Source organism: Bos grunniens, chromosome 21, assembly GCF_055505025.1.
Source record: "Bos grunniens cultivar Pamir isolate PY7600 chromosome 21, Bosgru_T2T1.0, whole genome shotgun sequence".
NCBI classification, from domain to species: domain Eukaryota; kingdom Metazoa; phylum Chordata; class Mammalia; order Artiodactyla; family Bovidae; genus Bos; species Bos grunniens.
This window is the reverse complement of record NC_141185.1, coordinates 41215989-41234177: the sequence shown is the minus strand read 5'-3', so window position 1 is coordinate 41234177 and position 18189 is coordinate 41215989. Positions and strand designations below refer to the sequence as shown.

The following is an 18189-nucleotide window of genomic DNA, read 5'->3' as shown; positions in this document are numbered from 1 at the left end:
GTGGTATCCCTTTAGCTCCTGATAGTGAGCTTAGACCCTGTCTGGTTTTCACTCAGCTCGGAAGGATTTCAGTACTGTGATTGCTAGTGCTGTGTTCATCATCAATTTGGGCACATTTCCCTGAGGGACCTCCTACACACACCCCCACCAGCCCGCCTCCATCACCCCTCACCCCTCCCTCCCTCCTCTGCTGTGCTTTGTCTTTGAAAGCTCCCACAAGGAAGGGTTGACAATCTTGTTACTTGACCAAAGCACAGGACTGCGGAAAAGCCACAGCCATTCCAGAGGGCTACAAGCTCCTGAGCTGCCCCTTCCCCTACCAACTGGCTGCTATCCCCTCAACCAGCAACTGAGAGGGGGTTGAGAAAAGGAGAGAGGATGAAAAGTGTCCTGTGAGAGCCCTGCTCCATTCCAGGGACCACCCCAGCACACTAACCTGGCCTCGCTCCCCTCTCCTGTCTGCACTCACCACAGAAATACCATTTTATAGAGGATATGATGCTGTATGGAGAAAATCCTAAAGACACGGAAAACTACAGGAGCTTGTTAATTGATTTGGTTAAGTTGCTGGATACAAAATTAATACACAGAAATCTGTTGCATTTTGAGACATAAACCACCAATGGAATATCAGAGAAATTAAGGAAACATTTGCATTTACCACTGCATCAAAAAGAATAAAATACCTTGGAATAAACCTACCTAAGAGGAGACAAAAGGCCCATATTCCAAAAACTAAGATGCTGATGAAAGAAACTGACAACCATAGAAATAGATGGAAAGAATGGGAGCTGGAAGAATCAGGCTCCCTGACTTCAGACCATGCTACAGAGCTACAGTATTCAAAACAGTATGGTACTGGCACAGAAGTAGACGTACTGATAAAACTGCATAAAAGTCCAGAAATAAGCCCATTTATGGTCCATGGGGCTGCAAAGAGTCAGACACGACGGAACACACACACGCAGTCAATCTACAACAAAGGAGACAAGGGTACAATGGAGAAAAAAGTAAGTGGTGTTGGGAAAGGTGAACAGGTTCATGTAAAAGAATGAAATTAGAACATTCTCTAACACCATGTACAAAAAAACTCAAAGTGGATTAAAGACGTAAATGTAAGGCTGGCTACTATAAAACTCCTAGAGGAGAATAGGCAGAAAAAACACTGACACAAATTGCAGAGTTGGGATCTGTCTCCTAGAGTAATGGAAATGAAGATAAATAGGACCTAATTAAACTTAAATGTTTTTGCAAAGGAAACCATAAATACAATGAAAAGACAATCTACAGAGTGGGAGAAAATATTTCCAAATGATGCAACCAACAAAAGATTAATTTCCAAAATAAACTGCTCATACAGCTTAATATCAAACAAATCAAAGAACCCAGATCAAAACCAAATTTCCATGGCTGCTTTTCTTTGAAGGAGCATGATATTCTTCCACACTTCCTACAATCCCAATTAAAAGATAAATTCATCAGATAAATAGAAACTTTTTAAAATAGAGGGATAGAAATTTCATCTGTAAACACTGTGTATAAAGAGTACTTTTTTTTCTTTTAAAAATCAGAGTTTTGTAAATTTTATGGATAGTAAAAATTGTTCCAGGGACTTCCCTGGTGATCCATCGGCTAAGAATCTGCCTTCCAATGCAGAGAACTCAGTTTGATCCCTGGCCTGGGAACTAAGATCCTTCATGTCATGGGGCAACAGAGCCCATGCTATCTAGAATCTGAGCACCTCAAGTAGAGAAGCCCACACACTGCAATGAAAGATTCTGCATTTCACAACTAAGACTCAACACAGCCAAATGAATAAATATTTTAATAAATTCTTCCATCAAACTTTGTACAATCAGCATTTCCAGCATTGCGCTGTTTTAAATTCTTAATTTCCCATGGTCGGTGACCAACAGCAGAGGTCATCAGGAGGTCAACTCTAGCCCACCCATGGACATGGCAGCCTTAACTACTGATGTTCAAGCCATACATCGTCAGCAGAACCATATCTCCACAATCATGAGTGAGTTTCTTCAGTAATCATGGAGTCCTGGGGAAGTCAAAGGATACTCTTTATTGAGAATCAAACTTTATCAATCCCTCTCTTGGGTTCATCACTTTGAATATTTGACCCAAAAACCCAGATGCACCATGTTCAATTCTACAAGCTTTATACCTGGCGGCTTTGCAGTGGAAGAGCAGCAGGTGCAATAGTGATATCTCATCCTCTCTGACACCCCTGGAGTCAGAAGTTTTAAAGGCAAAAGAAAGTGATACTTTTCCTGAGCAAAAAGAACAGAGGCATTTAAATTTAACTTAGAGTCTGTCCTATCCCTTAACTGTCACATATGCTCCACCCCATAAGCCTGAGTTCAGGGTGAGGTTTTCAGAGATTGTATTGTGATGCATAACGTATTTTTTATTCTTTAAAAAGAATGTTACTAATTTGTTAAGTGATGCAGTGAGCCATCTGCATATGTGTTTAGTTGCTCAGTCGTGTCTGACTCTTTGGCCCCATGGACTATAGCCCACCAGGCTCCTCTGTCCATGGGATTCTCTAGGCAAGAATACTGGAGTAGGTTGCCACTTTCTATTTCATGGGATCTCCCCCCACCCAGGGATCGAACCTGTGTCTCTTGCCTTGGCAGGTGGATTCTTTACCACTAGTGACACCTGGGAAGACCAGAGTAAGCATAATACTTCTGAAATTTCATGATTTTTTTCCCCCAGAATACTGAGATGGACACCTTGAAGTCCAGTTTCTTCATAAGAGTCTTTATCCAAGGACAGCATTAACTTCACTATAAAGCATACAATCCCCACAAAAGAAGTGTTAAAAATTGCTTGCTATCTAAGAGAAAGCAAGACAAACTGAGCAGTTAGCTATCAGTGTAAAAAGTTCTTATGTGAATCTTACTGCAGCAGTGTCTATGATAAATAGTGAAGCTGGACGTCATCAAATTTCTATCAAAGGAAGAATAATTAGACAAACCGTAGTATAACAGATAATTGGGAATTAAGAATGAAATGAAAGATTCATTGATTAATGATTCATTGATAATCATTGAAAAAAGCAAAGCTTTCACAGGGAAATAAAGGAATAAAAAGCACAATTCAGCCTTTTTGTTTCTGGTTTGGCATGTGAAGAGTTTGGAAGCTACCATTCTAACAAGTGAAAAACTATACCAAAAATCAGTAATTTCAATAATGGCTCTATTAGAGCCATCAGAGAAGTGAGGTGGGTCAGAGGGCCAACTGCAGGCCCGAGGTCTCAGAGACAGGTGGGCTCTGATGCACCGGAGCAGAAATGCACAGGGACACCAGGGAGGAAACCTGGATCATGATCGACAGATGCTGGAGGCTCAGTGCAGCCAGTCTGAGACTTAAAATCTTTGGGGAGGCCCAGTATGAGAAGGGTTCCCCCCAACTTTCTGAATCTTACCTTCAGAATTCAACTCGGTTCTTGCACTGAAAAAGGAGACAATGTGCTCCACTTCCAGCAGGGGAGAAAGAAACTGTCCTGAAGTAGGCCCAACAACATTTTATTTTTCATGAGGCCTGCCCTCAAGAGATCCTAAACAACTGGGATTTAACACAACACAGCTAAGCTGTATTAACTAGACAGTGTATTAAAAAGCAAAGACATCAGTTTGCTGACAAAGGTCCATCTAGTCAAAGCCATGGTTTTTCCAGTAGTCATGTATGGATGTGGGAGTTGGACCATAAAGAAGGCTAAATGCCGAAGAATTGATGCTTTCAAACTGTGATGCTGCAGAAGACTCTTGAGAGTCCCTGGGATAGCAAGATCAAAAGAGTCGATCCTAAAGGAATTCAACCCTGAATATTCATTGGAAGGACTGATGCTGAAGCTCCAATACTTTGGCCACTGGATGTGAAGACCCCACTCATAGGAAAAGAGCCTGATGCTGGGAAAGATTGAAGGTGGGAGGAAAAGGGGCCAACAGAGGATGAGATGGTTGGATGGCATCACCAACTCAATGGACATGAGTCTGAGCAAGCTCCAGGAGATGGTGAAGGACATGGCCTGGTGTGCTTCAGTCTATGGGTTTGCAAAGAGCTGGATGTGACTTAGTGACTGAACAACAACTGACCCGAAGAAAGAAAAATACCAAAATGCAGCACTATCTATAGAAATCATAGGAATTTATGAATGTAAGAAAAGCATCAGAGAATTAGCCTTCATCCAGACCAAAGAAGCTGTGCTGTATATACGTGCTACATACTACATGCTGCATAGTACACACTACATGATTCATGTATAGTACATACTACATGCTAGATAGTATACACTACATACCACATGATATATATATATATATATATATATATATATATACTCACATGGCTCTGCTCCATGGCATTTTCCCTCTCGTCTTGGGCTGACAGAGCAGTCTATATACTTATCATCTTTGCCAGAGAAAAAGAAAAAGAAGAGGTGAGTTATGCACTGGTTCTTAAGTGTGTGCTCACATTTCTCTCCCTGTTCATCAGCACCTTTGCAATGACAGACAAGGGACAGGGCTGTATAATCTCCAAAAAGAGGGACACCACAGCAAAGGTCACCGAATGTGGGCAGATCATAATCTGGCTCCACTCCAGGCTTAAGGTTTTGACGTTTATCTCACGAGCAGTGGAAAACCACTGAGTACATTTTCAATTTTTAATAAATCACCCTGGCTGTAGTGAGGAGAACAGGAGAGTGGATGTGGGAGAAACATGAGGAGGCCACTTCAGTTTTCTGAGGACAAAGGATAGACTTTAAACCAGGGTTCTGGCAGTGGAACTGGATAAAAACCAATAGACTCAAAGAGGGGAGGACCTAGTGCTGGACAAAGAGAAGCAGCGGTGAGTATGTGGCCCCAGGAGGTGGAAGACTTCCCTAGTGGCTCAGACGGTAAAGCATCTGCCTACAGTGTGGGAGACCTGGGTTCAATCCCTGAGTCAGGAAGATCTCCTGGAGAAGGAAATGGCAACCCACTCCAGTATTCTTGCCTGGAAAATCCCATGGACAGAGGAGCCTGGTAGGCTACAGTCCATGGGGTTGCAAAGAGTCAGACATGACTGAGTGACCTCACTCACTCACGCACATGTCTTACCAGCTGCTGCTCCTGTCTTTTGGAAGTACAGCTAATCCAGTCTCTGTTCTTAGGTTCTCTGTTTTCTAATGTCTTCCTTATTTGAAAAAAAAGGATGAGCTAAATAAAAGGAAATAGATGAATTAATGAGGTGAACTGACAACAAGTGACAGACTGACCAGGGGAGTTAATTAGAGTCCCCAAATGTTCAGAGTGAAGAGAAACTAGACTCCTTCAGAAGAAAATGTTCTCTGCACTGAGCCTGCTTCACAGAGGTTCCTCCACCAACACATCAAGAGTTTCTGTTTCAAGAATCCATGGCCGATTTCATCTGTGAGAAAGACAGGGAGAAAGTGGGGGTGGGGGAGGAAGGGGAGGTGGATGGTGGACAGGCTGCATGGGACTTCCACCTCACCCTCTCCTCCCATCCTGTGTGCTCCCTCTACTTCCTTTCAGGGCCCCAAAGTTGACCTTCTGTTGGGAGGGCTTGGGAATCACAAATGCCCCAGAAGAGATTTTTCTGAAGCAGCAACAGGCAACCTCATGGGGACCTAGAGCCAGGGTCCTCACAGGCACGGGAAGTCCTGATCCTCCTCTGCCCTGGTGCCACCACCAGCTGGGAGGGAGAGGGATTAAGGTACACAGCTGTGTGATCTTGGACCCATCTCAGCCCAGCCCTTTCCTGGAGTATTGTGGTCACTGTCCATAGAGCTCACAGGCTGACTCACAGCTGGAGAAACAGGTTTTAAGACCCAACCACAGTATGTCAGAGTTGAGGGGGTTCCAGGACCTCATTTTCCCTAGCGCTTCATTTTGCAGATAACAAAGGAGGGGCCCGAGAGAGGGAACACTTCCTCAAGCCCACACAGTGGGTGGCAGAGTGGGACTGGAAGCTCACCTCCAGTCGCTTCCTCAAACAAAAACTGGATCCCTTTGGGAGGCCCCTGGGTGGCGCCCAGTACCACGAACTAACGGTCCTGCAAACCTATTCCAGCGTGTAGCAGGTGCTCAGTGGAGGTTTGTTGACTGAATGAATCCGTGTAAAAGGACACAAAGAGCAAGACTGGGGGCTGGGGGGCGACCCCCACCGTGTCTTCAAACAGGTGGTCTTGCTCCTTTGTGGTATGAGTGGGTGAAATGGGGTTTAGGAGGGAGGAGATGAATCAGGAATTCTTTTGTAAACAAAGGACGGCTAGGTATGGGAAGAGGTTGCCAGCAGGTACATCCCAGGAAACAAAGAACACAGAAACTGGATCCTGGCCTCCACGCATGGAACCACACAGTGCCCGACACAGACTCAGGGCGAACAGTTGGCAAGTTTCCTAGAGAGGACGGTCACGTGACCTCCACCTGGCCAATGAGCATGTTCCATCCACCTTGGCCAAAATGATTGGCTCAAGATTGAGAGAGTGGCCAATCAGAACTCAGGGCTGAGCTTCCGGTGAAGAGAAGCTCTATTTCCGTTGGGAGCAGTTGCGAAGTGAGGTTGGCCTGCGCGGGTGGAAGCAGACGTGACGTCAGCTTGTGGCCTTTGCTGCTAAGTCACTTCAGTCATGTCCGACTCTGTGTGACCCCATAGACGGCAGCCCACCAGGCTCCCCCGTCCCTGGGATTCTCCAGGCAAGAATACTGGAGTGGGTTGCCATTTCCTTCTCCAACGCATGAAAGTGGAAAGTGAAAGTGAAGTCGCTCAGTCGTGTCCGACCCTTAGCGACCCCACGGACTGCAGCCTACCAGCCTCCTCCGTTCATGGGATTTTCCAGGCAAGAGTACTGGAGTACGGTGTCATTGCCTTCTCCTTGTGGCGTTTGGTAAAGGCCAAACTTTACCAAAAGTTTGTCACTTCTGTAAAGGCAGAGCCACCTGTGTGAGGAGGACATCAGCAAGCAGAGCTGAGAGTTCAGGAGAGATGGTTCCGGCTGACGTCCTAAAACTCCCGAGTGCAGCCCTGGCGGACGCTTGTGGATTTAGGGTAAGTCATTCGCTCCAGCTTGTTTGTTAACTGGTTTCTGCAACTTTGGGTTTTCTGTCCAGCTGGTCAAGTGGAGAGCCTGGAACCACAACTGTGTCGGTTTAGGCTAGCTTCAGGGAAGACTTTCAAGATAACACCGTGAAACTCCAGTTTAATTTGGAGATCCAAATGGATTTGAGCATTGTTGTTGTTGTTGTTGTTGTTCAGTCTCTAAGTCAGCTCTGACTCTTTGCGACCCATGAACTGCAGCACAGCAGGCTTCCCTATCCTTCACCATCTCTTGGAGCTTGCTCAAACTTATGTCCATTGAGACAGTGATGTCATCCAACCATCTTGTCCTCTCTCGTCCCCTTATCCTCCTGACCTCTGTCTTTCCCAGCATCACCGTCTTTTCCAGAGTCAGCTCTTCGCATCAGGTGGCCAAAGTACTGGACTTTCAGCTTCAGCATCAGTCCGTCCAATGAATTTTCAGGGTTGATTTCTTTTAGGATTGATTTGCTTGATCTCCTTGCAGTCCAAGGGATTCTCAAGAGACTTCTCCAACATCACAGTTCAAAAGCACCAATTCTTCGAAGCTTAAGCTTCTTTATGGTCCACCTCTCACATCCATACATGACTACTGGAAAAACCATAGCTTTGACTATATGGACCTTTGTCAGCAAAGGGATGTTTCTGCTTTTTAATACATTAGCTGTCTAGGTTCATCATAGCTTTTCTTCCAAGGAGCAAGTGTCTTTTAATTTCATGGCTGCAGTCACTGTCCAAAGTGATTTTGAAGCCCAAGGAAATAATGTCTCTCTGTTTCCATTGTTTCCCCATCTACTTGCCATGAAGTGACGGGACAAGGTGATCTTAGTTTTTTGAATATTAAGTTTTAAGACAGCTCTTTCACTCTTCTCTTTCACCGTCATCAAGAGGCTCTTTAGTTCTTCACTTTCTGCCATAAGGGTGGTGGTGGTGTCATCTGCATATTTAAGGTTATTGATATTTCTCCCAGCAGTCTTGATTCCAGCCTGTGCTTCATCCAGCCCAGCATTTCACATAATGTACTCTGCATATAAGTTAAATAAGCAGCATCACAATATACAGCCTTGACGTACTCCTTTCCCAGTTTTGAGTCAGTCTGTTGTTCTCTGTCCAGTTCTAACTGTTGCTTCTTGACTTCCATACAGGTTTCTCAGGAGACAGGCAAGGTGGTCTGGTATTCCTATCTCTTTAAGAGTTTTCCAGTTTGTTATTATCCACACAGTCAAAGGCTTTAGTGTAGTCAATGAAGCAAATGTTCATCTGAAATTCCCTTGCTTTTCTATGATCCACGAGATATTGGCAATTTGATCTCCAATTCCTCTCCCTTTTCTAAATCCTATTTTACATCTGGAAGTTCTTGGGTAACATACTCTTGAAGCCTTGCTTGGAGAAGTTTGAGCATCACTAGGGTAATGTGAAATGAATGCGATTGTGCGGTAGTTTGAGCATTCCTTGGCATTGCCCTTCTTTGGGATTGGAATGAAAACCTACCTTTTCCAGTCCTGTAGCCACTGTTGAGTTTTCCAAATTTGCTGGCATATAGAGTGCAGCACTTTAACTGCATCATCTTTTCAGATTTGAAATAGCTCAGCTAGAATTCCATCACCTCCACTAGCTTTGTTCGTGGTGATGCTTCCTAAGGCCGACTTTAGTTCATACTCCAGGATGTCTGACTCTAGGTAAGTGATCAAACCATCGTGGTTATCTGGGTCATTTCTACGGGTAACTACTAATTTATTCTCTATATCTGTAAGTCTGCTTCTTTTTTGTTATATTCAGTAGTTTCTCATATTTTTTAGATTTCATATACAAGAGATATAATGCAGTATTTTCCTTGTCAAGCTGATTACTTTCACTTAGCATATGCAGGGTATTTTGTTACCTGGACTTTTTTTTTTTTAATTATAATTAGAGGCTAATTACTTTACAATATTGTGGTGGTTTTCACCATATATTCACATGAATCAGCCATGGGTGTACATGTGTTCCCCATCATGACCCTCCCTCCCACTTCCCTCCCCATCCCATCCCTCAGGGTCATCCCAGTACACCAGCCCTTGAGCACCCTGTCTCATGCATTCAACTTAGACTGGTGATCTATTTCACATATGATAATATACATGTTTCAATGCTATTCTCTCAAATCAACCCACCCTCACCTTCTCCCACAGAGTCCAGAAGTCTGTTCTTTACATCTGTGTCTCTTTTGCTGTCTCGCATATAGGGTCATCGTTACCATCTTTCTAAATTCCGTATATATGTGTTAATATACTGTATTGGTGTTTTTCTTTCTGACTTACTTCTCTGTGTATAATAGGCTCCAGTTTCATCCACCTCATTGGAACTGATTCAAATGCATTCTTTTTAATAGCTGAGTAATATTCCATTGTGTATATGTACCACAGCTTTCTTATCCATTCATCTGCCAGTGGACATCTAGGTTGCTTCCATGTCCTGGCTATTGTAAACAGTGCTGTGATGAACATTGGGGTACACGTATCTCTTTCATGCCCAGCAGTGGGATTGCTGGGTCCTATGGCAGTTCTATTTCCAGTTTTTTAAGGAATCTCCACACTCTTCTCCATAGTGGCTCTACTAGTTCACATTCCTACCAACAGTGTAAGAGGGTTCCTTTTTTCCTCACCCTCTCTGGCATTTATTGTTTGTAGACTTTCTGATAGCAGCCATTCTGACTAGCATGAGATGGTACCTCATAGTGGTTTTGATTTGCATTTCTCTGATAATGAGTGATGTTGAGCATCTTTTCATGTGTTTGTTAGCCATCTGTATGTCTTCTTTGGAGAAATGTCTGTTTAGTTCTTTGGCCCATTTTTTGATTGGGTTGCTTATTTTTCTGGAATTGAGCTGCAGGAGTCGCTTGTATATTTTTGAGATTAATACTTTGTCCATTGCTTCATTTGCTATTATTTTCTCCCATTCTAAAGGCTGTCTTTTCACCTTGCTTATAGTTTCCTTTGTTGTGTAAAAGCTCTAAGTTTAATTAGATCCCATTTGTTTATTTTTTCTTTTGTTTCCATTACTCTGGGAGGTGAGTCATAGAGGATCCTGGTATGATTTATGTCAAAGAGTGTTTTACCTATGTTTTCCTCTAGGAGTTTTATAGTTTCTGGTCTTACATTTAGATCTTTAATCCATTTTGAGTTTATTTTTGTGTATGGTGTTAGAAAGTGTTCCAGTTTCATTCTTTTACAAGTGGTTGACCAGTTTTCCCAGCACCACTTGTTAACGAGATTGTCTTTTCTCCATTGTATATTCTTGCCTCCTTTGTCAAAGATAAGGTGTCCATAGGTTCATGGATTTATCACTGGGCTTTCTATTTTGTTCCATTGATCTATATTTCTGTCTTTGTGCCAGTACCATACTGTCTTGATGACTGTTGCTTTGTAGTATAGCCTGAAGTCAGGCAGGTTGATTCCTCTGGTTCTATTCGTCTTTCTCAGGATTGTTTTGGCTATATGAGGTTTTTTGTAATTCCATACAAATTGTGAAATCATTTGTTCTAATTCTCTGAAAAATACCATTGGTAGCTTGATAGGGATTGCACTGAATCTATAGTTGCTTTGTTACCTGGACTTTTAAAAACTAGGACTTTAAGAAGCAATGTTGTGTAGGTAAGCTGAATATATATTTTTCCTTCTGAGCAAAAGTAAGGCTAAATTTATAAGTCTTTCATGAAGCAGCTGGTTCTGCCCTTTTTCTATTTTAATAACCTAAAGTAGTTGTCAGGGAGTGAAAGTTGTTCCATGCTGCCACAACGACAGGGGTTCCCAAGACACTGCTGCTAAGTCGCCTCAGTTGCGTCTGACTCTGTGTGACCCAGTAGAGTGCGGCAGCCCACCAGGCTCCCCCATCTCTGGGATTCTCCAGGCAAGAATACTGGAGTGGGTTGCCATTTCCTTCTCCAATGCATGAAAGTGGAAAGTGAAAGTGAAGTCCTCAGTCGTGTTCGACTCTTAGCGACCCCATGGACTGCAGCCCACCAGGCTCCTCTGCCCATGGGATTTTCCAGGCAAGAGTACTGGAGTGGGGTGCCATTGCCTTCTCCTCCCAAGACACTGACACTCTCCATTTGCAATCAGTTAGGTGAGTCCTGTAGATGACACAGGGGACCCCAGTCTTCTGATGCGTCCAGCCTCTGGGCGGGCATCACCCGTTCCCCAGGAGCCCAGGTGCGGGTCCTTGCCGGGGGGGGGGGGGGGGGGGGGGGGGTGGGGGGGGTGGGTGAGGGGGTTGCTGCCTGGTGGGGTAGGTTGGGGAGGGGGGGGCTTGTCCAGGTACAGAAGGAGTGCAGGAACGTGGAAGCCTTGGCATGGGGTGGAGGGTGGGGTGTCTGGGGCTGCGGTGGGGCGGGGCAGGGCGAGCCCAGTTTGAGTGCTCCCATCTAGCCTTCAGCGACAGGCTTGGGAGAAGGAAGAAGTACTGGTCCAAAGGGAGCAAGCGGAAGGCTGGCGCTGCTTAAGTCCAGCGCCTCCAGGCGAGTCCAATAAACTCGAGGGAGTCGCGCTTCCTCGGCCCCGCCTCCGCACGCTTCCTCCGCCATCTTACTCTGGGGTCTTCCGCTGTTGCAGCTGTGGTGCAGTAATGCGGCTGCGGCAGCCCCAGCCTAACCTTGGCCTGGGACCCCTCCCCAGGCTCCTGCGTGCTTCGAGGCCCCCCAGCCATATCTCTCTCAGCTGAGCCAGGAGGCGAGCACAGAGGAGAGAGTGAGTCATGGTGGCATCACTTGGCACCTCCCTGGGAAGGACGTCCCAGGGTGCCACGCCTCGGTTCTTTTTTGGGGAGTTGAAGGCCAGCAGCGGTGAAACCCATCCCCTCCCAGCCATCAGCTGACCGGAGACGGGAGCTGCAGAGAGAGGGGAATGCACGCTGTTCGAGTATTTTTAAGTGTGCGTGGTAAGTCGCTCAGTCGTGTCCGACTGTTTGTGACCCTATGGACCGTAGCCCGCTAGGCTCCTCTGTCCAGTGAATATCTCAACTGTTTGCAAAGCTCTTAGATGCTGTTGCTACCCGCCGAGTCGAAGGAAGTGAATGCACTTCCAGCAAGACATTAATTAAATCTGTTCTCTGTGTCAATGAGCTTATTTTGTTGTTGTTGTTGTTGTTAAAGGTTTTAATTTTGGCCGTGAAGCACAGCTTGTGGTATAGTTCCCAAGTGAAAGACGCTCAGTTGTGTCCGACTCTTTGGTATCCAGTGGACTGTAGCCCGCCAGGCTTCTCTGTCCATGGAATTCTTCAGGGAATAACAGTGGAGTGGGTTGCCATTTCCTTCTTCTCCAGGGATCCTCCCAACCCAGGAATCCAACCCAGGTCTCCTGCATTGCAGGCAGATTCTTTACCATCGGAGCCACCAGGAAAGCCACTTAGCTCCTCAACCAGGGATTGAACCCTAGCCTTTGGCAGTGAGAGAACTCAGTCCTAACCACTGGACTACAAGGGAATTCCTCTCCACTCCCCCCCCCCCACTTTTTTTATTTTTAGATTTAGATCATTTTAGTGATGCTTTGGACTTCGCTGGTGGCTCAGACAGTAAAGTGTCCACCTACAATTCGGGAGACCAGGTTCTATCCCTGGGTTGGGAAGACCCCCTGGAGAAGGAAATGGCAACCCACTCCAGTACTCTTGCCTGGAAAATCCCATGGATGTAGAATCCTGGTACGCTACAGACAATGGGGTCACAAAGAGTCAGACACGACTGAGCAATTTCACTTCAATTTTTAGTTATTGAATTAGGGTGGAATTAGTGATGGTGGAAAGAGTTTGCAGGGTAAAAAATATTAATAATAATAATAGTAGGAAAAGAGGAGGAGGAGAAGGAAAAACAGCTTTTCTTGGGTGTTTAATACTTGGGAGGCACATTTTTAAGCTCTTCTATTGATTCATTCCAATAGAATGAATAGATTCATTCCAATAGGTCAGTTTTCATTCCAATCCTAGAGAAAGGCAATGCCAAAGAATGCTCAAACTACCGCACAATTGCACTCATCTCACACGCTAGTAAAGTAATGCTCAAAATTCTCCAAACCAGGCTTCAACAGTATGTGAACCATGAACTTCCTGATGTTCAAGCTGGTTTTAGAAAAGGCAGAGGAACCAGAGATCAAATTGCCAACATCCGCTGGATCATCAAAAAAGCAAGAGAGTTCCAGAAAAACATCTATTTCTGCTTTATTGACTATGCCAAAGCCTTTGACTGTGTGGATCACAATAAACTGTGGAAAATTCTGAAAGAGATGGGCATACCAGACCACCTGACCTCCCTCTTGAGAAATCTGTATGCAGGTCAGGAAGCAACAGTTAGAACTGGACATGGAACAACAGACTGGTTCCAAAACGGGAAAGGAGTATGTCAAGGCTGTATGTTGTCACCCTGCTTATTTAACTTACATGCAGAGTACATCATGAGAAACGCTGGACTGGAAGAAGCACAAGCTGGAATCAAGATTGCTGGGAGAAATATCAATAACCTCAGATATGCAGATGACACCACCCTTATGGCAGAAAGTGAAGAGGAACTTTTTAAAAGCCTCTTCATGAAAGTGAAAGTGGAGAGTGAAAAAGTTGACTTCAAGTTCAACATTCAGAAAACGAAGATCATGGCATCCGGTCCCATCACTTCATCAGAAATAGATGTTGTAGTAGAAACAGTGTCAGACTTTATTTTTTTGGGCTCCAAAATCACTGCAGGTGGTGACTGCAGCCATGAAATTAAAAGACACTTACTCCTTGGAAGGAAAGTTATGACCAACCTAGACAGCATATTCAAAAGCAGAGACATTACTTTGCCAACAAAGGTTCGTCTAGTCAAGGCTATGGTTTTTCCAGTGGTCATGTATGGATGTGAGAGTTGGACTGTGAAGAAGGCTGAGCGCCGAAGAATTGATGCTTTTGAACTGTGGTGTTGGAGAAGACTCTTGAGAGTCCCTTGGACTACAAGGAGACCCAACCAGTCCATTCTGAAGGAGATCAGCCCTGGGATTTCTTTGGAGGAGAAAGTACTGGAGCTGAAACTCCAGTACTTTGGCCACCTCATTTGAAGAGTTGACTCATTGGAGAAGACTGTGATGCTGGGAGGGATTGGGGGCAGGAGGAGAAGGGGACAACAGAGGATGAGATGGCTGGATGGCATCACTGACTCGATGGACGTGAGTCTGAGTGAACTCCAGGAGTTGGTGATGGACAGGGAGGCCTGGCGTGCTGCGATTCATGGGGTCGCAAAGAGTCGGACACGACTAAGCGACTGAACTGAACTGATTGATTCATTTACTTGGATGGTAAGGATGGTGGTTTACTGACCTCCAAGATGGGCTGAAACACAAGCTGCAAGAGCTGAGACGTCTGGGAGGATGGATGATGAGTCATAGTGAAACAAGGGGGATAAAGGGCAAACCAGGGAAAAGAGGGAAATAAGGAGAGAGTGGAAATTTGACAAAAGTCCTAGGAGTTGGGAATGGGTATAGAGTTCAGAGTACCTGGAGTGGCTGATTTGAACTTTGAGATTTCTGTTGTCAGGTAGGGGTAATTGGAGGATGAGAAAAAAAAGATGTGAAGGGATTGTTCTCAGTGATAGTGAAACTGGAGAACTGCAGGCGAGCAAGTGCTACGATGCAGAGGAGAGAGGAAGATGGATCAGGCAGTGTAGATAGGTTGTAAGGGAATGTCACTAATGGAAAACAAATTCAGAACATGGGCTCTGTAGCGGACGAGCTGGGCAGGCTTCATGAACATTGTATCTCCTAACCCGGCATGGATGGAGCTCTGGCAGGACCACTGTATGTGTTCCTAAACCAGGGTAGAGTTGAGCTGTCATTGATTGGTGGGTAGGAGAGTAAGTTGACAATCAGACAGGGAAGAGGCCTATACCTGGACGTGGGTTTGATTTATCTGCTTGACCAGTTGTAAATGAGAGATCAGCTTTTTATGTGTGAAGTAAGTCAATATTAATTAGCAGTGAGTAGCTCTGACTCTTATTTTCTTAAACTGAGAGCATCAAAATTCCTTTTGCAATGACCTGCATTATCCCCAGGAAGCTACATAACTCATGTCCCCGTGCCTTGCTCCTTGTTCAAGGAGATTTAGTGGGGCTGACTGGCAGGCCTCTCAGGAAAGCCTGTGGAGTTCATCACTGGCACTGCATTTGGTGCCACTGTTTAAGCCATTTCACTGTGTGTAAAGTTCCATTCATTTACTCTAATGTGTCCTTTGCAAAGCATTTATGAGGTGGTCTCTTGAGATTTCTTATTCTCCCAGGGGTTGATGCAATGTAGCTTGGAATAGATCCAACAATTAGTAAGAGGAAGGTACTCTATAGCTGTCTTTTTTTTTTTTTAAACAGAGTTTTATTTCATTTTTAATTAGAGGATAATTACTTTTGATGGTTTCTGCCATACATCAACATGAATGAGCCATAGGTTTACATATGTCCCCTCCCTCTTGAACCTCCTTCCCACCTCTCATCCCATCCCACTCCTCTAGGTTGTCGCAGAGCCCCAATTTGAGTTCCCTGAGTCATACAGCAAATTCCCACTGACTCTCTAATTTACATATGGTAGCACATATGTTTCCATGCCACTCTCACCCATTCCTTCCTCCTCCCCCATCTCCGTAAGTCTGTTCTCTGTTTGCGTCTCCATTGCTGCCCTGCAGATAGGTTCAGCAGTGCCATCTTTCTAGATTCCCTACATGTGTGTTAATATACAATATTTGTTTTTCTCTTTCTAACTTGTTCACTCTATGTAATTGGCTCTAGGTTCATCTACCTCATTACCATTGACTCAGATGCATTCCTTTTTATGGCTGAGTAATATTCCGCTGTATATACGTAGCACCACAGCTTCTTTATTCATTCATCTGTCGATGGACATCTAGGTTGCTTTCATGTCCTAACTGTTGTAAATAGTGCTGCAGTGAACATTGGGGTACGTGTGTCTTTTTCAATTATGGTTTCTCCAGTGACTTTTAATCTCAGTTATTCCATTGCTCATTGTTGATTGTTCATTCTTCAATTCTTCAAGGTCCTTGTTAAACATTTCTTGTATCTTCTCAATCTGTGCCTCTAGTCCATTTATCTGGGCCTCCATTTTATTTCCAAAATTCTGGATCAAGTCTACTATCATTCCTCTGAATTCTTTTTCAAGTAGACTGCCTATTTCCTCTTCATTTGTTTGGTCTTGTCAGTTTTAACCATGGTCCTTCAACTGCTGGATGTTTCTTTGTCATTTCATTTTGTTTATTTACTGTGTTTGAGGTCTGCTTTCTGCATAGTGGAGTATTGTAATTCCTCTTAACCGAGGAGTCTGCCTCCATGGGTGGGTGGGATCAGTGCCTTGTGAAGGTTTCCTACTTGGGGGGATTTGTGTGTGTGTTCTGGTGGGTGGAGTTAGACCTCGTCTTTCTGAAGAGCAGTGGCTGGGTCCAATAGAGTGCTTTGGGGTGTCCATGGATTCAGTATGGCTTTGGGCACCCTGTCTGCCACCATGTGGGGTTGTGCTTCTGTTTGGTTGAAAGATAGGTCTGGGGTGTTCGGCACTACAGCCTTCTGGCTTTGGGGTGTGGCTTAGTCAAGTGTTGAGATGGAGGCCTTTGGGAGGGTGCTAACCTATCAGTGTTCTATGGGCCCGGGAGTTCTCTAGTGATCTAAAGTCCTGGAGTCATTCAGTTGAGTTCAGTTCAGTTGCTCAGTCATGTCTGACTTTCTGACTCCATGGACTGTGACACACCAGGCTTCCCTGTCCATCACCCATTGAGTCAGTGATGCTATCCAACCATCTCATCCTCTGTCGTCCCCTTCTCATCCTGCCTTTAATCTTTCCCAGCATCAGGGTCTTTGCCAGTGAGTCAGTTCTTCACATCAAGTGGCCAAAGTATTGGAGCTTCAGCTTCAGCATTAGTCCTTCCAGTTAGACATTAGCCATTTCCTTCTCCAGGGGATCTTCCCGACCCAGGGATTGAACCCAGGTCCCTTGCATTGCAGGCAGATTCTTTACTGTCTAAGCCACAAGGGAAGCCCCTAGTGAATGCCTAGCACTGATTAAATTTTCAACAAATACACATTGAAAATGTCTTAAAAGTATGGTCATGAATAGCAGAGGTTGATTAACATGATTATTGTTATTATTTCACAAGTCTTTGCTATCACATTATGGGCATGAATGTGTGTGGTAGAATGTGGGAACATGGTACAGTTTCCAACTGTGTATATTCATCTGAATGTGTCCAGGGTGATGGCTGGTTCTCAGTTACCTTCTAAAGACAGTGACAGGATTTTTCATTGCTTTGTATTCTTTTTTTTAAACATTCCTTTGGTTTCTCATCTTGACTTCCCTGGTGGCTCAGACGGTAAAGCGTCTTGCTGACAATGCCGGAGACCTGGGTTCGATCCCTGGGTTGGGAAGATACTCTGGAGAAGGAAATGGCAACCCACTCCAGTACTCTTGCCTGGAAAATCCCATGGACAGAGGAGCCTGGTAGGCTACAGTCCATGGGGTCGCAAAGAGTCGGACACGACTGAGCAACTTCACTTTCACGTTTCTTTGTGTTTCTCATCTACTCGTTGCTGTTTAGTGGCTAAGTCCTGTCAGACTCTTTGTGAACCCGTGGACTATGACCCACAAGCTCCCCTGTCCATGGGATTTCCCATGCTAAAAAAGCCAGGTTTGGGGGAAGAGGATATGGGCAGAGGTCTCTGAGGACACAGGAACAGAAAAGCCTGACGGGAGGGGCCAAGGGTCAGGGAGCTTGGGTTTTAGGTGAGGTCTAGGCAGGGCTGCGGGAGAAGGCAATGGCACCCCACTCCAGTACTGTTGCCCAGAAAATCTCATGGATGGAGGAGCCTGGTAGGCTGCAGTCCATGGGTTCGCTAAGAGTCAAACATGACTGAGCAACTTCACTTTCACTTTCCACCTTCATGCATTGGAGAAGGAAATGGCAATCCACTCCAGTGTTCTTGCCTGGAGAATCCCATGGACGGAGACGCCTGGTAGGCTGCAGTCCATGGGGTCGCACAGAATTGGACATGAATGAAGCGACTTAGCAGCAGCAGGCAGGGCTGGAACTGCTGCTCCCAGGCCTGGCCAT

At 45.0% G+C, this 18189-nt stretch overlaps 3 long non-coding RNA genes across 5 annotated transcripts in view; 2 read left to right on the top strand and 1 right to left on the bottom strand.

Moving 5' to 3' along the window:
• Window positions 1-5178: 5178 nt before the first annotated feature.
• On the bottom strand, window positions 5179-6479 carry LOC147349490 (uncharacterized). Its single transcript, XR_015149866.1, has 2 exons — window positions 5995-6479; window positions 5179-5427 (listed from the first exon to the last, which is right to left on the bottom strand). It is a non-coding gene; the product is annotated as an uncharacterized LOC147349490 (long non-coding RNA).
• A 398-nt stretch (window positions 6480-6877) lies between these two features.
• The window catches only part of LOC147349486 (uncharacterized), a 133860-nt gene continuing 122548 nt past the window's right edge, over window positions 6878-18189 (top strand). Inside the window, exon 1 of one of the 2 annotated variants that reach the window (XR_015149852.1) lies at window positions 6878-7068. This is a non-coding gene — a long non-coding RNA (uncharacterized LOC147349486). The remainder of the gene's footprint in view (window positions 7069-18189) is intronic. The other variant, XR_015149855.1, reaches the window with a different exon arrangement.
• Window positions 11641-18189, top strand: part of LOC147349489 (uncharacterized) — a 49378-nt gene continuing 42829 nt past the window's right edge. Inside the window, exon 1 of one of the 2 annotated variants that reach the window (XR_015149863.1) lies at window positions 11641-12009. This is a non-coding gene — a long non-coding RNA (uncharacterized LOC147349489). The remainder of the gene's footprint in view (window positions 12010-18189) is intronic. The other variant, XR_015149860.1, reaches the window with a different exon arrangement.